The following is a 25432-nucleotide window of genomic DNA, read 5'->3' on the forward strand; positions in this document are numbered from 1 at the left end:
TTAACTCATTATCTAACATGTCCTGGGCAAGACATTATTCCTTCTAGAAATTCTGATCCCTATTCCTGAACGAATGTATCTTCTAGAATCTCCTTCTACAACTATCTTTTAACAGCTTTATTTCTTTTGTTGATGTTAGTCTTCCCTCTTTTCTGCTCTGGACCTCTTCCTTCCTTCCTTCCTTCCTTCCTTCCTTCCTTCCTTCCTTCCTTCCTTCCTTCCTTCCTTCCTTCTTTCCTTCCTTTCTTCCCATCATCCCTCCCTTTCTCTCTCCTTCCTTTCTTTCCTTTTATTCTTCCTTTATTCATTTTTGAAAGATTAACCAGCATGCATATATTAATCAAAAACAATGTTTTAAAACTCCAAAGCACATTTAGGTCATGACAAGATTTGACTTTCATTCCAAGTATGAAAGAATTTTTTGGTAGAAAAGAGGTAGAATAAAGGCAAAATTCCTGTTTCTCTCATATTTCTAACTACATGGTAATTCAGACTGGATCTTGAAACACATACACTGGAGTTAATTAATAATTTAAAACAACTTTAAATTAACTTGCAATAATTATACACGTTACTGGCATATGCCGTGACATTTCAACACATGTGTACAGAATGCACAAATCGAACCTGAGTGATTAGCATTTTCATCTTTTCATCATTTCTTCATATGATGTAAACCTAATGGGTACTAAAATACAAATAACAAGAATAAATTCTGGATACCTGTTGTGCAATTGAATAAAGACATAGGAGAATAGCATTTAAATCCATTAATGGTGATATTCTCAGCTGAATTTCAAAACTAACTACTATCAGGAGATTTGATATTTGTGGGTCTCTCACCTAAGAGTTTCAGATGGTATACTCAGCTCAAGAATTTCCTAGCTTGTTCAGCTCCTTATTTTAGTGGACTGTTGTCTACTATAAAGTCAATATGGAAGAAAATGAATGGATTCAGTCTTGACTAGAATGGACAAAACAATGTACTGAACACAATGTAAGAGATCAACCGGGCAATAGCTAGACTACAATCAACAGCAGTGATTCTCAACATGTGGGTCATGACCCCTTCAGGGTTACATATCAGATATCTCCTATATCAGATATTTACATTGCCACTGATAACAGTATCAAAATTACCGTTATGAAGAAGCAACAAAAGTAATTTTATAGTTGGGGGTCACTACAACATGAAGAACTGTATTAAAGTGTCAACATTAGGAAGGTTGAAAACCACTGACCTATGGCATATGGTAGTGGGCTTCAGAGTCCTCTATTTTACAGGAGGACTGTAAAATATGTGAAACCTCTACCTTGTGAGAGGTGGCCATGTAAATCAGAATCATGCAAATGAGAGTCATGCAAATAAGGGTATTCTTGGTAGACCAAAGTTAGATCCTGGGATTGGTCATAGGGCACTGGGATACAGCTCTCTGGCATGAGGTTACAGCATCTTACACCAGCAGTTTGAAGTTGCTGTACCATGCCTGTGAAATCTCTCTCTTCAAATCAGCTCTCTTCTTCTTAGTATTTCATTAATGACATTCCCCTCCACACTCTGATTATCTAATAATTGTGACACTAGAGTGGACTGAACATCTGAAGCATCCCACTGAGAGATTATAGATTGATAGAATTATATTATTTCTCATAGCTGAACAACCCAATAGGATATCACAGAATGAATACCACAGTTTTATATAGCTGAGCAGACTACTTTGTGCTCACATACATAATTCTACCCTTTCATAGGTTTTAGCAATTGATCCATAGATCCCAGATAGGTGTGTTCCCTCCATTTTAAATAGTTTCAGCAGTATTCTAGGATATTACAGAGGCATAGAATCATATATTTGAGCAGAATCAGTACATTGCAAGCAAATCCTTAAGTTAACACTGATGCTTAAGTAAGTGGACACAACATCAGACAGCACTGGTTGTTTGTCTTGAACTCATTTCAGCAATTGAGGTGATCATTTGTGTTATCTAATAGGATTTAGTCAAAAGAAAGTCAATAAATTATCTTTATGGCAAGAAGGAGTTTTCAAAGCTGAAATGAGAATCCCAGCATTCTAACAAAAATTGAGACAGGAGCACTATTTTTCTTGGTGATTACATCTCAAAGCAATAGTTCTCAGGCCCTTAAGAGAAGCAATCTTTAGTTAGGAAGCCAGCTAGAGGCTTATTTAGCCTTTAAAGTGATTAATGTGTATTTCAGAGAGAAAGTGCACACACAAGTTTTATGAAGTAAATGATCTAGTTAAAGAAGACATCCCCTTATTTTCAATGGGAAGCAAGTTCTTATTTTTAATTTGTATTTACATTTATGGAACACAAAACTAAAAACTAAAAACATCTACCTGATGACCATGTCTATGCAAGACAGTCTTTCCTAATTAAGGTAATACTTTTTTTTCCCTCACCAAACTTACATCTTCAGTTTGAAACTATGAAATCGACACTGTTCCTCTCCCAAACTTTAGTATCATTCTATTTTAATGTAGCAGCTAAGTCTTCCCTTTAGAATAATAATCAGACAATTGCTCTGCTTTTGATGACTATTAAGCTGCCTCTTCAGTCAGGTCAGTGAGAGGCAAAGCAGTTGAAATGTTGCTCCAAATCTTTCATCTAATGTTGAGACTATTTTATTGGTGTTTTTTTCTGGTTGTTCTTGTCTTTCATCCTAATGTAGATACAGATGTCATCTTGGTATTAACTTTATATTCTATCCAGGTCTTTAATGTTCTTCACTGACTACTTCTGCCTGTAATATTTCCCAGATATCTTCACATCTCTGTCCTTTCTTCAAATACTATCCTTTCAGTGAAGAACATTTTCATGACCTTATTTAAATAGAAGAAACTTGTACTTCTGACCTCTCTTGATTGTTCTTTTAGAAGCAATTATTGCTTTTACTTTAATTAATTCAATTTTTTTACTTTCCTTTCCCCTCTCCCAATATAGATATGAAGTCTTTCATCTCAAAAATGTTGGGTTCTGTACACCTTCTGAATTCCCACACTGAACAAAATGCTCCAAGCATGTTTGGAATTCAATAGATTCTTTTTTATTCAAATACTGAATGGTGAGAATAATTCATATTTCTTATGCATGCACATTGTAATACTCAGGTGCTATTTTGCTTTCATTTGCAAAGAAACTCTGTGAAAACACTTTAAATACTGCAACATGATAAGCTTTGTTTTGAATGATTCTGTAACATACATTGTTTTTCTGCATGTCTTTCACTATAGATATAACATAGTGCCTTGAAAGTGATTAGGCTGAGACTTAGAGACTGATCCCCAGCTCCCATCCTGCCCCGGACTTCCCATCTGGACAAGGGAGGTCCCATATGGACAAGAAAGAGAGACTTCCTGAATCGGTCAGCTCTGTCTGGACCAAGTGAGCTGATAAGACCAAGAACGAACCACAAGGAGATGGGCTGACATCAAGGCAGAAGTACATAACAAAACGAAGAGCAATGCAGCATCACCAGAACATAGCCCTCCTCCAACAGCTAGATCTGAACATCAAAAATTGGAAGCAGCAGAAGAAAACAGCCTTATGAATAAAATCATGAAGAAGGTAGAGGCTTATATAGAAGCAATCACAAATGAAATTGAGGAAAAGACACACAAAAAATGGGAAGAATTCTATTAAAAAAAAATTAGAGGAAAGGACAAATAAAGCAGAAGAAAACAATAAAGCCCTGGAAGAAAACAATAAAGCCCTGAAAGAAAATCATGAAAAAACAATGAAACAGAGGAAACAGTCCAAGACCTGAAAAGGGAAATAGAAAAAAATGAAGAAGACACAAACAGAGGTAATGCTGGAAATAGAAAATCTGAGTAAAAGATCAGGAATTTCAGATGCAAGTATAACCAACAGAATGCAAGAGATGGAAGAGAGGATCTCTGGCATTGAAGATATGGCAGAAGAAATAGATTCATCAGTCAAAAAAAAAAAAAAACACTAAAGCCAACAAAGTCATAACCAAAATGTCCAAGAAATTTGGGACACCATTAAAAGACCAAATCTACGAATAATAGGAATAGAGGAAGGAGAGAAAAAAGACCAACTCAAAGGCACAGGAAATATATTGTTCAACATTATAGAAGAAAACTTCCTCAACTTAAAGAAGGAAATGCCTATGAAGATACAAGAAGCCTATAGAACACCAAACAGACTAGACCCCCCCCAAAAAAAAGCCCTCTTGCCACATAATAAACAACTAAACATACAGAATGAAGAAAGAGTATTAAGAGCAGCAAAGGAAAAAGGCCAAGTGACTTATAAAGGCAAAACCATCAGAATAACACCTGATTTCTCAACGGAGACTTTGAAAGCCAGAAGGACCTCGACAGATGTAATGCAGACATTAAGAGACCATGGATGCCATTCTAGAATAATATACCCTGCAAAACTTTCAATCATCATAGACGGAGTTAACAAGACATTCCAAGACAAAGCCAGATTTAAACAATACTTATCCACAAACCCAGCCCTACAGAAAGCACTAGAAGGAAAATTTCAACCTAAGGAAGTCAGATACACCCTTGAAAACACAGGCAATAGATAAAGCCACAGCAGTAAACCCCAAAGAAGAGAAGTACACACACACTACCACCAAAAAATAACAGGAATGAACAATCAGTGGTCATTAATATTCCTTAATATCAATGGAATTACTTCACCTATAAAAAGACATAAGCATACAGAATGGATACGAAAGCAGGACCCATCTTTCTGCTGCATACAAGAAACACATCTCAAATTCAAAGACAGACACTATCTAAGAATAAAAGGCTGGGGAAAGACTTTCCAATCAAATTGTCTTAAGTAACAAGTGGGTGTAGCCATCCTGATATCCAGCAAAATAGACTTCAAACTAAAATTAATCAAAAGAGATCAAGAAGGACATTATATACTCATCACAGGAAAGATCCACAAAGATGAAGTTTAAATTCTGAACATTTATGCCTCAAAAACAAGGGCACCCACATATGTAAAAGAAACATTACTAAAGCTTAAACCACATATAAAACCCCACACATTAATAGTGGAAGATTTCAACACCCCACTTTCACCAATGGACAGATCTGCCAAATCGAAACTTAACAGAGAAATAAAGGACTTAACTGATGTCATGACTAAAATGGATTTAATTGATATCTACAAAACATTCCATCCTAACAAAAAAGAATATACCTTCTCAGCACCCTATGGAACCTTCTCTAAAATCAACCACAATCTTGGCAACAAAGCAAATCTCAATAGATACAAAACAATTGAAATAACCTCCTGTGTTCTCTCAGACCACCTTGGTTTAAAGTTAGATTTCAACAACAACAAAAACTACAGAAAATCTACAATTTCATGGAAACTGAGTTTCATGAGTTTCTCATGGAAACTCATGCTCAACTAAATCACCGATGAGTTAAGGAAGAAATAAAGAAAGAAATTAAAGACTTCCTAGAGATCAATGAAAATGAAGACACCACATACCCAAAATTATGGGATACTATGAAAGCAGTGCTAAGAGGGAAATTCATAGCACTAAATGTCCACATAAAGAAGTTGGAGAAATCTCACACTAGTGACTTAACAGCACACCTGAAAGCTCTAGAACAAGAAGAAGCAAAGTCTCGCAGGAAGAATAGATGCCAGGAAATTATCAAAGAGAGATCTGAAATCAATAAAATAAAAACAAATAGAACAATACAAAAAAATAATGAAACGAAGAGTTGGTTCTTTGAGAAAAACAACAAGATAGACAAGCCCTTATCCAAACTAACCAAAAGACAGAGAGAGCATCCAAATTAACAGAATCAGAAATGAAACGGGGGACATAACAACAGACATTGAGGAAATCCAGAGAATCATCAGGTCATACTTCAAAAACCTCTACTCCACAAAACTGGAAAACCTAAAAGAAATCAATAATTTTCTGGAGAGGTACCACATACTGTGGTGGTATTCTAATTGTACTGAAATGTGATTTTGATTGTATGTTAATAAATAAAGTTGCCTGGGGGTCAGAGCTATTAGAGCCATAGACAGAGTGTGGCAGTGGTGGCACACGCCTTTAATCCCATAGATCTCTGTGTGTTCAGGGATACAGCCAGCATTGGAGACATATGCCTTTAAGACCTAGGGGGCTGTACATTCAGACAGTGATGAGGCAGTCACATGTTTGGGTTTACAACCAATGAGAAGGCAGAATGACTGGAAAATCAAGTTACACACAGGAAATAGCTCTCTTTTCGCGAATCTGGGACACAGAGGAGGAAGGGTGAGATTTTAGCTCTGAGCTCTGACCTCTTGGCTTTCTCTTTTACATTATTTCTGTGTTTCTTATTTAATAAGACGGTTGGTTACATCTACATCTGGCGCCCAATGTGACAAGAATCCATTAAAAACCGCTTGGCTTGGCGGAAGGTCCACTTTCCCTCAAGGACGGCAGGCAGCAGGCGGCGGCAGGCGGCGGCAGGCGGTGGTCAGCAACAGTCAGCTTCTTAGTCGGAGCGGCAGCTTCTTAGCTGGGGTCTAGGTCTGCTTGACCTCAGGCTGGACTATCGGTGAGCTGCTTGCTTAAATCCTGCTTGCTTAAATCCGGTGCTACAAACAACTCAGACCTGCCCTGCCGAACAGGGCCCTGCCTGTAAAGCCAACGCACATGGTCGGAGCTTAAGGAAGCCAGACCCAAGCCTTGACTCGGCACAAGAGGGAACACGTGGCTGCATTTAAGCTTTAGCCGGCTATGCTTTTTTGTGCGTTCTCTCTCTCTCTCTCTCTCTCTCTCTCTCTCTCTCTCTCTCTCTCTCGCTCTTTCTCTTTGGATTAACACCTGGGACACTAGGTGGCTGTTTTGAAAATCACCTCAATTTCTACTGTTCTATGCAGATTTGGTAAGTCATAACATATCAGATATTTTAAAGGAAACTATCTAAAAGAGATTTTTTTTTCCACATTTAAAAAAATGGGTTTTATGTGTACATTGGAAGAAAATTGGTTTTTGTTCGAAATTTTAGGCAGTCTGACAATGCAACAACAATATATTATTAGTATTGGTGGAATTATGCAGTTTATCACTATGCTAATCCTCATTTTAATATTTAAAAAGATAGTGAATTTAAGTGCCAGGATAACAGCTTTAGAAGAACTTGTTAAACCTGTAAAAATTCAGAAAGAAGAAATTAACAGTGAAGTTGTTTCAAGTCTGGATCATAAGTTTACAGAAAGAAAGCCTGTTTTCACACAGTCACCCTTAATTTATCCTGTAACCGTACAACAGATGCCTAATCAAATGGCTACACAAAATATTTGGGCTCCAATTGAAATGTTGGGTTTAAAAAGGTTTAAGGAGGCAATAGTATCTTATGGCATGCATTCCCCATATGTAAAGCAAATGTTAAAACCTTGGTCAACATATAATAGGATAGTACCACAGGACAGGCGGGATCTTGCACAAGGTGTTCTGGAACCCAGCCAGAGACTTCAATTTCTGACCTGGTTTAAGGAGGAGGCTAAAAACATAGAAAAACAATGGAGGGATAAAGGAATACAAGTTTGCCAGGATCAGCTTATTGGAGAAGGCCAATATGCTTCAGTACAAACACAATGTTTATATGATGTCCAAACCCTAATTTTATGTCAAACGGCAGCCTTGAATGCATGTGACAGAGTTGAGGAAACAGGAAAAAAATCTGAGTCATTTACAAAGGTGATGCAAGGCCCAAAAGAGTCTTTTACAGATTTTTTACAAAGACTGGCTTCAGCAGTAAACAGAATGGTCTCAAATTCAGAAGCTGGTAAGGCAATAATTGAATCTTTGGCCTTTGAGACTGCGAATGCAGCATGCAAAAGAATAATCAGGCCATTAAAGGCAAGATCTGCACCTATGGAAGATTGGATTAGAGAAACAATTAATGTTGAGGCTGATGAGCATGATGATACATGGGTAGGAGAAGTAATTTCAAAAGGTTTGAGGAGTGTTAGATGTTTTGGATGTGGAAAGCAAGGACATTTGAAAAGGGACTGTTGACAGGTCATTCCTAGAAACAATGTTTCTTCAAGGAACAATGGCAACAGAATGCCCCTTCCTTCTGGAGTATGCAGAAGGTGTGGTAAGGGAAAACACTGGACCAACGAATGTAGATCAACAAAGGACAGGCACGGTAATCCTTTGCCTCAGTCTTCGGGAAACTCCCAGAGGGGCCTCGCGCAGGCCCCCATTGCAAATCCAGTTCAAACCTTTCCTGCAGCCAAAGAGGAAATCCCTGCTCTGAGCAATTATATAACCAAATGCCTATTGGAATAAATCATGCTGGTCAGGATGATGAAACAGAGAGAATAGAAAATTCAGGAGAAAACATAAAGAAAATTTTTTGGCAAACTTCTATTAATGAACAGAGACCAAAATTAACGATAAAAATAACTGGTGTTTTGTTGTCTGGTCTGGTAGACACAGGTGCCGATGTTACCATAATTGCACCAGAATTTTGGCATCCAACTTGGCCTCTTCAGGAGGTAAACGTTCAACTGTTGGGAATTGGTACATTATCTCTGGTGAAACAGAGTGCAAGATGGCTCGAATGTATAGGTCCAGAAGGACAGAGAGGAAAATTAAAACCATATGTGGCTAACATAACTATGAACCTGTGGGGTCGAGACTTGTTGCAACAATGGAATACTCAGATTAACATCCCTCCAATCTCAGAAACAAATCATAAACTAGCACATGTTACTGAGAGAAATATTAGAAGATATTGTTCTAATGAGTGGTCACCAGCCATCCATATTATACAAGAACAGGGCACAATAACTGATGATCTCCCAAAGACACCAACAGCTCTACCTTTAAAATGGTTAACAGACAAGCCTGTATGGGTCCAGCAATGGCCTTTAACAACAGAGAAACTCCAGGCTTTAGAAGAGCTGGTAGAAGAACAGTTAAATGCTCAGCATATTGAAGAATCAACCAGCCCTTGGAATTCTCCTGTATTTGTTATTAAAAAGAAATCTGGTAAATGGAGAATGGTAACAGACATTAGAGCAACCAACAAAGTAATTCAGCCAATGGGCTCTCTACAATTTGGGATGCCTTTGCCTACTCTGTTACCAAAAGGATGGCCTCTCATAGTTATTGATTTAAAAGACTGTTTCTTTTCAATACCCTTACAAGAAAAAGACAGAGAAAGATCTGCTTTTACAGTACCTACTTATAATAATTCTCAACCGGTTAAAAGATTTCAATGGAGGGCCCTCCCTAAGGGAATGTTGAATAGCCCAACTCTGTGTCAATATTTTGTACAACAGCCATTGGAAGTGATTCATAAAAAATTTCCTAAATCTATAATTTATCATTATATGGATGATATTTTACTAGCTGACTCAAATGCAGATACTTTAGAAATAATGTTTGAAGAAGTAAAGAAAATTTTGCCTTGCTGGGGATTACAAATTGCTCCTGAAAAGATACAAAGAGGAGATTCTATAAATTATTTAAGATATAAAATAGAGCTACAAAAAATTAGACCCCAAAAGGTGCATATTTGGAGAGATAGACTACAGACTCTTAAAGACTTTCAAAGATTATTTGGAGATATTTCTCATCTACGAACTATTGTTGGGGTAAAAAATGATGAACTGACTAATTTGTTCAAAACCTTAGAAGGGGACAAGGACTTAAATAGTCCAAGAGAATTATCACCTGAAGCTGAGATAGAATTGGCCTTGGTAGAAAAGAAAGTGCATGAAGGACACGTGGATCGTATTGATCCAAAGCTGGATTGCATTTTGGTTATCTTACCTTCTAGGCGTTCTCCTACTGGAATATTAATGCAGAGGGAAGATATTATATTAGAATGGATATTTTTACCAAATAAACCAAATAAAAAATTAAAAACTTATGGGGAAAAAAATCTCTGACTTGATTTACAAAGGAAAATTGAGACTTCGTCAATTAGCAGGCATAGACCCAGCAGAAATTGTATCATTAACTAAGGAGGACATTGAAAAATTATGGACAGAAAGTGAACCTTGGCAAAGAGCTTGCAGTAATTTTTTGGGAGAAATTAACAGCAAATATCCCAAAGGCAATAGAATTGATCTTATAAAGAGAGCTGAATGGATCTTGCCTCGAATTGTCCGGCAAAAACCCATATCTGGAGTTCGTACATTTAATACAGATGCCAACAAAGAAGGAAAGGCAGGTTACAAATCAGAAAATTTAAGTAAAGTGGTTCAAAGTCCTTATAATTCAATTCAAAAATCAGAATTGTATGCTATTCTGTTGGTATTAATGGATTTTTCAGAACCTCTCAACATAGTAACTGACTCTCAGTATGCTGAAAGAGTGGTGTTACATATTGAGACTGCAGAATTTATCCCTGATGCTTCAGAATTAACTTCACTATTTATTCAATTACAAGATACAATCAGGAAAAGGAATCATCCTTTATATATAACTCACATTCGATCCCATACTGGTCTGCCAGGCCCTCTAGCACAAGGCAATGATGAGATTGATAAATTATTGATAGGAAATGTGCTGGAGGCCTCAGAATTTCATAAAAAACATCACGTTAATAGTAAAGGTTTAAAAAAGGATTTTTCCATAACCTGGCAACAAGCCAAAGAAATAGTAAAGAAATTTCCTACTTGTTCCTTCTACAATCAAACTCCATTACCAACAGGATGTAATCCAAAGGGTACTCAGAGAAATGAAATCTGTCAGATGGACGTGTTTCACTTTGCAGAATTTGGAAAATTGAAATATGTACACCACACTATTGATACTTATTCAGGATTTCAATGGGCAACTGCTTTGAGTTCTGAAAAAGCTGATTCTGTAATCACTCATTTGCTAGAAGTTATGGCCATCATGGGTATACCTGCACAAATCAAAACTGACAATTGCTCCATCATATGTCTCTGTTAAAATGAAACAGTTTTTTGCTTATTACAATATAAAGCATATTACAGGCATACCACATAATCCTACAGGTCAAGCAGTTATAGAAAGATCAAACAGAACTCTAAAGGATATGCTAAATAAACAGAAATGGGTAACAAAACCTTCAGAAATAAACTGCAAAATGCTCTTCTAACTTTGAATTTTCTGAATGCCAATGAGAAAGGAACAACAGCTGCAGAGAGACACTGGATAACAGAAAAAACTACAGAATTAAATCAGCCTATATACTTTAAGGATGTGCTGACCTCAGAATGGAAACCAGGGTATGTATTACATTGGGGACGAGGTTTTGCTTTTGTTTCTACAGGAGAAGATAAGCTGTGGGTACCATCAAAATTGATAAAGGTTCGATTTGAACAAGAGAGACCTCTTAATTGGAGGAGGTGATAGTTCATCAACCAGCATGAACATCCAATTTAAACTAACTTGTATCAATAACGCATGCCTTTTCATTTAATCAGATAATAACTTGCCAAAAGGAAACATCCCAAAATTAGTCTTGGGGAAAGGTTTTTGTTTTTGTCTTTTAGGAGAATGAAGGTTAAGGAATCTGAAGAACACTGGACAAATGAGACAACTGAAGAAAAGGGACAAATCATCTATCCCAAGAAACGGAATGAAACGGTGTATGGGTATATATTATCTAAAAAATTTTATGTCTTCCTAAATGTTTGTTTCTGCTTTTCTCTAAAGATTTAACACTATTGGTCTTCTAATAGTCCCAGTTCAATTAAAATTTAAAGCTGACTTTGGAGTTGGAGAATGGCTCTCTCCTTCTTTAAACTTAAGCATGTTGTTAAAAGGAAAATGCAAACTCCCTGTATAATGCCAGAATAAAAGATCCATCTTCTGCTATGGTACAGGACAAAAGCAAAATTAATTAAGGGACTATTCTATTACTAATCTCAGCTCTTTCATTCTATTCTGATTCTTTAAACTTTTCTTAAAGTATGAATTTTATATCAAAATTTACAAGATTAACATATATATATATATATATATATATATATATATATATATATATTTTAAACTTTGTTAAGATATGAATGGTCACATAGGGTACTAACTAATTCTAGAAAAAAGGCTAGCTGCATATATATGTTTTTGTGTTCGAGTCTCTTATCAGTTTTTCTGCAGGAAATCACGGTCAGGCCTAACATCAACTGATGTCTCGAGGAAGAAGATGGGGCCCCACAACAACAACAATTCCACGTGGACAATAATAATATCATTAAGCTGATAAACATCATCCACAGATCAGCTTTGAACTACAAGGTGCTCAGAGCAATTTTGAGATGACTAGCTGAGATAATCCAGTCTCAAAGACTACTTGAATAAGGACTTGAGATAAACCCTGAACTTTGGCATTATACACAGACTGGATAATGAAGGATATAGTTACCTCTCCTAGAATTTGACAATTAACCTAAAATTTTTCTTTCAGGATAAAGAAAACTTCACCCATACCCAGCAGGAAGCAATTTTAAGAATATGACGCCCACATTCCCAAAGAGGTGGTGTGGGGTGGCTGCTTTTTTGGTCCTTTTAATGGGTTTTGGTTCTGGGATAATTTTCAATATTTAGGGGGTTTGGTTACAAGTTATTGTCAAGGGTTAGGAAAAAGGCTAAGCAAAGGATATTAGATTTAAGGTTCTTGTTAAAAAAAGAGAGAGAAAGAAAAGAAAAAGACAATTACTAGTTTTAAATACTTTACATTGGATTGGATTGTTTTATATTGTATACAATTTGAAACTGATATTGTTAGAAAATGCTATATGTATATTTCTTATTGTATTTATACCATTCATTTAACAATGTAATGCAAATTTCTGATCCTTGAATGTTATTATTACCAACTATTAGGATATAAAGAAATGAAAGTTAGTAGTTAGACATTACAATAGAACTTGTAGTCATATTAGATATGTTTTAAAAATTGAGCAGAGATGTTTTAGACAGGTCATCTTCAAACCCTTCAGAGATCTACAGAATATGGCATTTAAAATGTTTTAATAACTTAGAAAATTTTTCTTTTTTGAGACATGTCGACTCCTGGCAGTACCAATCTACTTCAGAGAAAATACAGGCATTGAAGAAACTGCATATGGAGTCAACTTTCATTGTGGCAAAAGTTAGCCACTGGACAACAAAGAATCCTCGAATCAACAGGACAAAATGGACAGACAGAACACGAAACAAAGGACTACTGATTCCTGCCAAAACAAGTGTGGTTATGGCTTGATCAAAAGGCATCTTCTGAGGCCAGGACAATATGGCTCCATCCCTGAAGTGGCCTTCGCAATCTGGAAAAGGTACAGTGCCCTTTTCTTCAAAGGCAGCTTAACAGGCAGAGGGCCGATGGCTTCTGTTGTGCAATGGAACAGCAGCTGAAAGCTCACACCTCTCGATAGTAGACTGGCATTTAATAGAGGGATGTGGAGAAGAAGGGGATGCTGAGATGAAGCCATATATACCCAGCCAAGAATGGACAGCTGAATTCAAAAACTGTCAACAATTTCCAGAATTTAAAATCCTGAATCATGACATGACACTAGTGGAATTCAGGTGTTTCTGGTACATGGACTGCTCTCACACAATGTGAGGTTGAACTGTTGACCTTGTGTACATCCTACTTCACAAATGAGTCTGTCAGATACACTAAGCCTATAGGCTGAAGATGATGCCCCAACACTGCGGAGAAACCTCAGGTGACAGCCCAGGCAGCTGGCTGTTTCTGTCAACTCACAAATTTTTTGGAAGTTGCTTGCATGTACTTCCTGTTTTTATTTTTGTTGGCTAATATTATTCCCTTTTGGGTCTCTGAGGGAGTTGAAGATTAGTTAGTTATGGTTGAAGATTAGTTAGTTATAGTTGAAAATTAATTAGGATAGAAAGTGCATTAGATACATCTTGGATTTACCAAAATAGGATAGATAATGGAATTATTTTCTCTGATTTGTCAAATACCTGTATAGGTATTTATTACTTGTATATATTGTATATAGTTATTGTACTTTTGTATATAGTTTTTCTTTTGTTAGTTATAACCTTTTGCTTTTTTTTCTTTTTATTAAAATAGAAAAGGGGAAATGTGGTGGTATTCTAATTGTACTGAAATGTGATTTTGATTGTATGTTAATAAATAAAGTTACCCGGGGGTCAGAGCTATTAGAGCCATAGCAAGAGTGTGGCAGTGGTGGCACAAGCCTTTAATCCCATAGTTCTCTGTGTGTTCAGGGATACAGCCAGCACTGGAGACATATGCCTTTAAGACCTAGGGGGCTGTACATTCAGATAGTGATGAGGCAGTCACGTGTTTGGGTTTACAACCAATGAGAAGGCAGAATGACTGGAAAATCAAGTTACACACAGGAAATAGCTCTCTTTTCGCGAATCTGGGACACAGAGGAGGAAGGGTGAGATTTTAGCTCTGAGCTCTGACCTCTTGGCTTTCTCTTTTACATTGTTTCTGTGTTTCTTATTTAATAAGACGGTTGGTTACATCTACAACATACCTAAGTTAAATCAAGACCAGATAAAATATTTAAATAGTCCAATAATACCCTAAAGAAATAGAATCAATCATTAAAAGTCTCCCAACCAAAAGAAGCCCAGGTCCAAATGGTTTCAGCACAGAATTTTACCAGATCTTCAAAGAAGAGTTAATACCAATACTCTTTAAATTGTTCCACACAATAGAAACAGAAGTAACATTACCAAACTCCTTCTATGAGGCTACAATTACCCTGATTCCTAAACCAAACAAGGATACAACAAAGAAAGAGAACTACAGAACAATCTCCCTCATGATCATTGATGCAAAAATACTCAATAAAATACAGGCAACCAGACTCCAAGAACACATCAAAAAATTATCCACCATGATCAAGTAGGCTTCATCCCAGGGATGCAAGGGTGGTTCTACATACAAATGTCCGTGAATGTAATACACCACATAAACAAACTCAGAGAAAAAAAAAAAAAAAACATGATCATCTCACTAGATGCAGAAAAGGCATTTGACAAAATCCAACACCCCTTCATGATAAAGTCTTGATACGATCAGGAATACGGGGAACATACCTAAACATAATAAAGGCAATTTACAGCAAGCCAACAGCCAACATCAAATTAAATGGAGAGAAACTCAAAGGGATTCCACCAAAATCAGGAATGAGGCATGGCTGTCTGCTCTCCCCATACTTATTATTATAGTACTTGAAGTTCTAGCCAGAGCAATAAGACAACATAAGGAGATTAAGGGGGTACAGATTGGAAAGGAAGAAGTCAAGCTTTCACTATTTGCAGATGACACGATAGTATACTTGAGTGACCCCAAAGATTCAAACAAGGAACTGATAAAGCTTATAAACACCTAAAGCAACATAGCAGGATACAAGATCAAATAAAAAAAAATTAGTAGCCCTTCTATATACAAGTGACAAACAGGCTGAGAAGGAAATCAGAGATACATCACCCTTTACAATAGCCACAAATGGTATAAAATACCTTGGGGGTAACACTAACCAAGCAAGTGAAGGACCTATATGACAAGAACTTTAAGTCCCTGAAAAAAGAAATTGAAAATGATGTCAGAAAATGGAGAGATCTCCCATGCTCATGGATAGGCAGGATTAACATAGTAAAAAATGGCAATCTTACCAAAAGCAATCTACAGATTCAATGCAATCCCCATCAAAATACCAACACAAATCTTCACAGACCTGGAAAGAATAATACCCAACGTCATATGGAAAAACAAAAAACCCAGGATAGCCAAAAGAATCCTGTACAATAAAACAACTGGAGGCATTGCGATGCGATCCCTGACTTCAAGCTCTAATATAGAGTTACAGTAATAAAAACAGCTTGGTACTGGCATAATACCCAACATTTGGACCAATGCAATTGAATTGAAGATGCTGATATTAATCCGCACACCTATGAACATATAATATTTGACAAAGAAGCCAAAACTGTACAATGGAAAAAAGAAAGCATCTTCAACAAATGGTGCTGTTATAACTGGATATCAACATGTAGAAGGCTTCAAATAGATGTAAAACAAAGATGACTAGACTGCTACTCACAACACCAGGGAGGCTACCTAGAAAACAGGACCCCAAGAAAGACACAGGGATTGCCCAATGACAGAGAAATGGATAAGATCTACATGGAAAACCTGGATGTGAATGGGGGTAATGAAGGGCGAGGGTTGAGGGAAAGAGAGCTTAGGTGAGTGGGAGATCCCAGCTGGATCAAGACCTGAGATGGAGAACAAAGAATAAGAGACCATGATAAATGAAGACCACATGAGAATAGGAAGAAGCAAAGTGCTAGAGAGGCCCACAGATATCCACAAAGATACCCCCACAATAGACTACTGGCAATGGTCGAGATACAGCCTGAACTGACCTACTCTGGTGATAGGATGGCCAAACACCCTAATTGTCTTGCTAGAAACCCCATCCAATGAGTGAGTAAACTGGATGCAAAGATCCACCGCCAGGCCCCAGGTGGAATTCTAGGAGTCAATTGGCGAGAAAGAGGAGGGTTTATATGAGCAAGAATTGTTGAGACCAAGGTTGGGTAAAGCACAGTGACAAATAGCCAAATGAATGGAAACACATGAACTATGAACCAATAGCTGAGGAGCCCCAAACTGGATCAGGCCCTCTGAATAACTGAGACAGTTGATTAGCTTGATCTGTTTGGGAGGCATCCAGGCAGTGGGACCAGGTCCTATGCTCATTGCATCAGTTGGCTGTTTGAAACCTGGGGCTTAGACAGGGACACTTGGCTCAGCCTGGGAGGAGGGGACTGGACCTGCCTGGACTGAGTCTACCAGGTTGAACTCAATCCTCAGTGGAGTCTTTGGAGGAGATGGGAATGGGGGTGGGCTGGGGGAAATACGGGGGGGGGTTCAGGAGGGGGGAGAACAAGGGAATCTGTGGCTGATATGTAAAATTAAATTAAATTATAATATACAAAAAATAATATAAAAATAAAGTGATTAGCCATCACTCTAACATTAAGTTGTATCCCCACCTAAATATGTGCTTTCTTAATTTGATGTTCAAGCCAGTTACATTTAACAAACCCATTGATGTTTCCCCAAACTCTTTATCTTTGTATGAACTCTGTGAGTTCCTTATTTCTTATCAATATAATTTTATTTGCTTTTGTATTTTTCATGTTCCCCGTAAGCAGCCATAGCTAACAGAGTCTTTCATCATTTCTCTGGAATTTTAAGATACAACAATCATTGTGCCCAGCCTGCATGGCTACAACGGGTACTTGACCACCCTAAGGAGGGAATGTAGGGACAGGTGATACAAAAAATACACCAAGTCTAGATTCTGATCAAGGTGCAACTTTATTTTTCTCCAGAAGGGTTTATATAGTTCCTGCAGGGTGGGGGAAAGCAAGAAGCTGTCATCTGAATAAGGTGGAGTGAGCTAACAGGATGTTTGTATAGGATGTTTACAGGGCGAAAGGGTCAAGGGCTCTGACTCCATGTCCTGTTGCTAGGCAACCTGACTGTAAAATAATCTAGTTCCTTGTCTTATGGGGGTCTGTATTTTTCCACTAACTAGAGATTCTGTCCTTGTTTCTGACATCATTGTATTAATAACATTTTATTATCACAAAGAGCATTTTTTTTGTGGAATGAATCTCAGCTTTCTAAGTACAAAGAATGGATTTTTTGTCTTTGCATCTCTAAATGTTTGCTGAATCAAGAACCGAAGAATGTTCACAATGTACCTAGTAGATAAAGTAAAATGTTCACTGTCACTCAACATTTATTTTCCTTCTGAATACATTTCTCTAAGTAACAGAACATTTGATATACTTATTTTTTTTCCTATAATGCAAAACAATTAGTTTAAATTTTCAGCTCTATTTGTAGCTGTTAATGTCTGGTAAATGAAAATGAAAATACTTTATGGGAATCCTTTTGCCAATGATTTCAAAAGATGTAACACATTCTTGGTCTGGGAGTTTTATTTAGTAACAAATGATGACTAATTGAATTATTACTTCTCTCATTAGATGGTGACTCCATTTGAATTCCTTTTATGTAATATATACTTAAGAATTCTATAGTGCAGCAGTTTCCTCCAAGATTAAAACCTTCCCCTTGGAGGGAAAATCCTTAAGACATTGAGTGTAGAATGGAGGTTAAATAATATTATATTTTAGGAGAGGATGCTTACAAATTGAAACAAAAAGATGTCCTAAGTGAAGGTACAAAACTCATCCTACATTGCAATTCATTATGACATGAAGTAAATGTGGTAACACTTTCAGGAAATCTCTGAAACTGACCAAATTCACTAGACCATTCTTTGTCCAAGAGTATATAAACTGCAAAGATGGCTGAGATTCACTTGTAAATAAGTCCATTTTTCTGGAAGAGTCAGACAAGCTGAACTGTCTGGAAGAGGATAAGACCAACTGAGCTACTGGAGGGCCAGTCTCTAAGCTGTTGAACTCCCCACATACCATGCAATGTGCCCTAGGTTCCAGCTTTTGTTATTTGCTATCCATGCTGTGGTGAGCTTTGCTGATGAAACTGTCTTTGAGTAACTTCAGGTTCCTTCTTACCTATATATCTGATTGTAACACCAATTAAACTCATCAGTAAAGTCTGTGATTATTCTCTGTCTGGGATGATTATCTGTTTGTTCATTTCTCACCAGGAATAGTGTCACACAATAAAAGAAATTCTCTAGCAATGGATCATAGACTTCCAACCACTACAGGCTGTTGCCAATGCTGATGGCTACCTCCTGCAACTTGACAATAAGACCTAATTGCTGAAAATACCACAGATTTATGACATAGAACATGGATAAATCTAGCTGATATTCAACTGGAAGCATTACCTCTACTGGCTAGCATTCATAAAATTAGGGGGTGCTCTACATATTACCAGAAGATAAAAATAATCATTATTCTCACCCAGCTATGAAACTGAGAGATGTAATAATGATATTTATGTCAGATATGCATAATGGTGGCTTGGATTTTGGGGTAGCAACCAATCATTTTTTGACTGGAATTATGACTTGGCTTCATGAAATGAATCCCACACCTGATATTGCCAATGAAAGAAGAAACTAAGGCAAGATAGGTAATGGGTACAGGGGATGAAATAATTCTGCTAAATGAATGGTTTTTCATTTAAGTAGATAATAATTATCTTTAATCTACTTAACTTCTTTAGGTAAATAATAATTAACAAAGCAAACCACAACTGGACACAGTAGAGAGACTGAGAATCTTTGGAATATTCATCCCCAAATGGAATATCTTTATCTTACTCTCTTTCTCAAAGCTCAGGGATCATTGTGGAAGTGGGAAGGGGAAGATTATAAGAGCCAGAAGTGGTAGCTTATATTTAAGAAAATAGTTTTTTTTTCCAGCCACAAGAGTGTAAATGCACATATGGGTCCAAATCACTTGTGACACCATGCATGAAAACAAGATCATGACAGACAAAATGCAAGCATGGAGGACAAGAAGTTTGCACAAAGTCCCACTCTGAGTCACAAAAGTTTTTACAAAGTATGGCTGTTGAAAGAAGGAAAAATAGTTTCTTTAAAAAGTGACATTGGGTTTAACACCCACTGTCCAGAGCAGACACCATACTCAAGTGTAGATGGCCAACACAAAATGGACTCAGTGACTTTTTCTTTTAAAAAAATACATTGTAAAATTTCTCAAAGAATAAATAAAAATAAAATATAATTTTGTCTAAATTAATATCTTATAGTATATTAAATTTCCACCTGCTTTGCCTATTGTCTGTTCCAGTTTTTATGAAAGAAAAAATTCACACTACTGGCTATTTTAATTATCACTATGTCCAATTAAATTCCAATGGAAGGTTATTTTGATTAGGAAAAGACAATATACTCTATTCTTTACATATTGTTTCATTTCCTCAAAAAATATTACCTCCTTATTGGACAGAAAGTGCGTCAGCCAACTTTTTATTCACTTTTACCAAATAACTGAGTATGACAGTTTCAAGGAGAAAAAATAGATTTTTTTCCTCAGATTTCAGAGTTTTTAGCCATGGTCAGTGGTTCTAATGCTTTGAGTCCAAAGAGAGGCCAAAGCATGGTATATATGACCTCATGAAGCAAAGCTATACACCTCAAGGCACATAAATAAAGAGATAGACAAGGAGGAATGAGGTCCATGATATGTCCCTCATAGGTACAACCCAGTGACCTACTTTATTCATGCAGAACCACCTTTCAACTACTTTTTCTGAAGATTTGTTTATTTTTATTATACTCTTATTATTTAAAATATTTTTTTAAATTAAATATATTTTGATTATGTTCTTTTCCTCCCCCAAGTTCTTCAGATCCTTTTCACTCCCTTCTCACTAACCTTTAAGTTCTTTCTCAAAAAACAGACAAAAATCAAACCCAGTACAACAGCAAAACCCCCAACACCAAGAAAACAAGATAAAAACAATACCCCCCCAAAAAAAACACCCACCAAACTGTAACCAAATAAAAGCCCACAAAAATACTTTGGAGTCCATTATCTGTTGGTCAACTATTCCAAAGTATGAGGCCTACTCTGGAGTGGTTGATATACCCAGTGTCACTCCACTGGAAAAAACTGATTTTCCCTCTCCCAGCAGATATAAATGGCAGTTCCACTGCTAACCCTTACCCCATTGAATATGCTTTTATTCATTCATATTTTCTGATATTACAAAGTAAAATATAATACAAAACAAAAAACTATCACATCAGAGTTGGACAAGGCAAATCATCAGAAAGAGAAGAGTCTTCAAGAGGGGTTGTGAATTTAGCTCAGCGGTAGAGCACTTGCCTAGCAAGCGCAAGGCCGTGGGTTCGGTCCTCAACTCTGAAAAAAGAAGAAGAGGAAGAGGAAGAAGGGGGAGAAGGGGAAGAAGAAGAAGAAGAAGAAGAAGAAGAAGAAGAAGAAGAAGAAGAAGAAGAAGAAGAAGAAGAAGAAGAAGAAGAAGAGAAGAGAAGAAGAAGAAGAAGAGAGAGGAGAAGGAAGAAGAAGAAGAAGAAGAAGAAGAAGGAGAAGGAAGAAGAAGAAGAAGAAGAAGAAGAGGAGGAAGAAGAAGAAGAAGAAGAAGAAGAAGACACAAGAAACAGAGACCCTCTCTCATCCACCCTTAGGGGTTCCATGGAAATAATAAACTAGAAGCTATAATATAAATACAAAGGAACTGGTGCAGACCCATGCAAGTCCTGTGCATGCTGTTTTAGTCTCTGGGAGTTCTTATGAGGTTTTCTCAGTTGATTTAGAGGGCCTTGTTCTGGTGTCCTCTAGCTCCTCTAGTTCTTCCACCCTTTATGCCACCATTTCCACCGTGCTACCTGAGCTCTGAGGGAAAGGATTTGATAGAGATATCCCATTTAGGACTCTGTGCTCCAAAGTCTATCACTGTGCATAATGTCTCTCAGTGGGTTTATATATTTGTTTTCATCTGTTGCACAAGGAAACTTCTCTGGTGATGGCTGGACAAGGCATTGGTCTATGATTATTGCAGAATATTATTAAGATTCATTTTATCATTAACTTTTTTTTTCTTTTTGTAGAGAAATATCATTTGTTTCTACCCTCAGCACCTGGGCTATCTAGTCTCTGGTTCTTGATAATACAAGCCGTGTTGATTATGGAATCCATCTCATGGAGTGGGCCTTAAATCAATCAGATATTAGTTGGTCACTCCTACAAGCTTTGTGACACCATTGTCTTAGTCTATTTTGCAGGCAGGACACCATTGTAAATAAAAATTCATGGCTGGGTGGGTGTTTCCATTTCTTTTTTGATAGCATGCAGAGTACCTTTCTGTACCAAAGATGCTGGGATGTATGGATGAAGGCTCTATGTAGGCACAAGCTTGACATCTCCATATGTGATGACTTGTATAGGTGTTATCTTCAGCAAATGGGGCCTTGCTGTCAGTTTGTGGAGAGGTTGTTGTGTTGGCAACAGCCTGGGTTGTTTGTGAATTCTGAGTAGCCCCTTGGTCAACAACTCAATTACATGTAACCCAATCCCAGTACTGGAAACTTTGTTTGGTGACCAGAGGTGACCAGTTTGGGCTCTGTCTTCCCAGTTATTTGATGACTGCATTTTGATCACCTTAATATATATATTCTGTTGTACTAGGTTTCCATACCATGCCTTAAATGGCCCTTGATTTTAGCTGTCTCTCACTGTATTCCCTCCTATAACCCTTTCTCCTCTCCTCTTCCCTACTTGATCCTCCCATTCCATCCTCCCTCATAGATCCATATCTATCTATTGCATTTCCCATACCTATCTAGATCTCTATTCCCTCTATTACCTTACTCTATACCTATCCTCTGTGATTCTATGGATTGTGGCTTGGTTATCATTGACATAACTGCTAATATCCACACATAAAGTGAATACTTGCCATTTTAGTCTTTCTGAGTCACAGATACCTTACTCAGGATGATTTCCTCTAGTTCCACCTATTTGCAATAATTTTAATAATATCATTTTTGCAGTGTCTGATTAATTCTCCATTGTTTACATGTGCCACATTTTCTTTATCCATTCTTCTCTTCAGGGGTGTTCAATTTGTTTCCAATTTCTGGCTATTATGAAGAAAGTAGCAATGAACATGTACAATGCTGTACGACAAAGTGTCCTTTGAGTATAGGCCCAATAGTAGTTTAGCTGAATCTTGAGTTAGATAGATTTCCATTTTCCTGAGTAACTACCAAGCTGATTTTCATAGTGGCTGCAAGAGTGTGCACTCCCATCAGCAATGGATAAGTGTTACTCTTACTCCTCCATTGTTGTGGAATATTATTTTAAGGTGTGTTACATTTGTTTATGCTGTAGAACATTTGCTTTAATGATGCAAAGATGTGCTGCATCTTTTTACATTTAATTTGTTTAACTCTGTGAAGCTGTATTAGTGTGACTGTCTATAAAACCTGTTTGGTCTAATAAAGAGCTGAATGGCCAATAACAAGGCATGATAAAGGATAGGCAAGGCTGGAAGGAAGAGAGAATAAAATAGGAAGAGAAATCTGGGAGAAAAAAAAAATCTAGGTCAAGAGGAAGAGGACTCAAGGGGCCAGACACATAGCCTCACAGCCAGCCACAGAGTAAGACTGAAAGTAAGATACACAGAAGTAAGAAAAGAAAAAAGCCCAGAGGCAAAAGGTAGATGGGATAACTTAAATTAAGAAAAGCTGGCAAGAAACAAGCCAAGCTAAGGTCTGGAATTCATAAGGAAGAATAAGCATCTATTGGTGATTTATTTGGAGGCTGAGTGGCAGGCCATCCAAAGAGTAAAAGAGCAAAGAGTAAAAAAAAAAAAAAAAAAAAAAAAAAAAGAACCAACTACATTCCATATCCTCAAGAGCATGAACTGTTAAATTTTGTTGATTTTAGATTTTAGCCATTCTGACAGGTGTAAGATGAAATTTCAAAGTGGTTTTGGTTTGCATTTCTTTGATGGATAATGATGTTGAACATTTTTTAAAGTGTTTCTCAGCCATTTGAAATTCCTCTATTGAGAATTCTATTTTTAGATCTGTACTTCATTGTTTAATTGTGTTGTTTTATTGATATCTATTTTATCTCATTCTTTATATATGTTAGGATATTAAACCTGTAACAGATATGTAGTTGGTAAAAATCTTTTCCTATCTTGTAGGCTGCCACTTTGTCCAAATATTTTTGTTACAAATATTTTTACCCAGTTTGTCATCTCCCCAGTCTTTAAAGTAGAATTTTAAATTTATACCATCATGCTAACCTATACACCAACAATGTGATAAGTACTTAGCTATGCTTAAAAAGTATATATAAATTTAAAAAAAAAAATGTAATACAAAATGAGCTATCTTATTTAGAGTAAAATACCATGGCATTTAAATATATAAATTCAAAATTAGTGGATTAGTAAAAATTTATGAATTATTATTTATAGTATAGAAATTAGAGAACCTCCCTGGGTCAAATGATTAAAAGAGGCACTCTATTAGTCTATAACAGAAAATCAAAAGAATGTATCCTCCTATGATACAGTACATACTATATGTGTCTTTCTGAATCTGGGTTACCTCACTCAGGATGATTTTTTCTAGATCCATCCATTTGCCTGCAAACCTCATGATGTCATTGTTTTTCTCTGCTGAGTAGTATTCCATTGTGTATATGTGCCACAATTTGCTTATCCAATCAGTTGAAGGGCATCTAGGTTGTTTCCAGGTTTTGGCTATTACAAACAATGCTGATATAAACATAGCTGAGCAAGTGCTCTTGTGGTATGATTGAGCATTTCTTGGGTATATATGCCCAAGAGTGGTATAGCTGGATCTTGGGGGAGATTGATTCCCAATTTTCTAAGAAAGTGCCATATTGATTTCCAAAGTGGTTGTACAAGTTTGCATTCCCACCAGCAGTGGAGGAGAGTTTCCCGAGTTCCACATCCTCTCCAGCATAAGGTGTCTTCAGTGTTTTTGATCTTAGCCATTCTGACAGGCGTAAGGTGGTATCTCAGAGTTGTTTTGATTTGAATTTCCCTGATGATTAGGGATGTTGAGCAATTCCTTAAATGTCTTTCAGCCATTCGAGTTTCCTCTGTTGAGAATTCTCTGTTTAGTTCTATAGCCCATTTCTTAATTGGACTGTTGGTCTTTTTGATGTCTAATTTCTTGAGTTCCTTATATATTCTGGATATCAGTCCTCTGTCAGATGTGGGGTTGGTAAAGATCTTTTCCCTTTCTGTAGGCTGTCACTTTGCCTTGTTGACTGTATCCTTTGCTCTACAAAAGCTTCTGAGTTTCAAGAGATCCCATTGATTAATTGTTTCTCTCAGTGCCTGTTTCCAGGTTTTGGCTATTACAAACAATGCTGATATGAACATAGCTGAGCAAGTGCTCTTGTGGTATGATTGAGCATTTCTTGGGTATATGCCCGAGTGGTATTGCTGGATCTTGGGGGAGATTGATTCCCAATTTTCTAAGAAAGCACCAAACTGGAGGTGGAACAAGGATGACTGGACTGCTACTCACAGCACCAGGGAGGCTACCTGTAAAACAGGACCCCAAGAAAGACACGAGGATCTCCCAATGATGGAGAAATGGCTGAGATCTACATGAACAACCTGGACATAAGTGGGAGTAATGAAGGGTGAGGGTCAAGGGAAAGAGAGCCTGTGGGAGCGGGAGATCCCAGCTGGATCAAGAACAGAGAGGGAGAACAAGGAATAGGAGACCATGGTAAATGAAGACCACATGAGAAAAGGAAGAAACAAAGTGCTAAAGAGGCCCACAGAAATCCACAAAGATACCCCCACAATAGACTGCTGGCAATGGTTGAGAGACAGCCGTAACTGACCTACTCTGGTGATGAGATGGCAAAACACCCTAATAGTCATTCCAGAAAACCCAT

This window comes from Peromyscus leucopus, chromosome 6 (genome assembly GCF_004664715.2).
Source record: "Peromyscus leucopus breed LL Stock chromosome 6, UCI_PerLeu_2.1, whole genome shotgun sequence".
NCBI lineage: Eukaryota > Metazoa > Chordata > Mammalia > Rodentia > Cricetidae > Peromyscus > Peromyscus leucopus.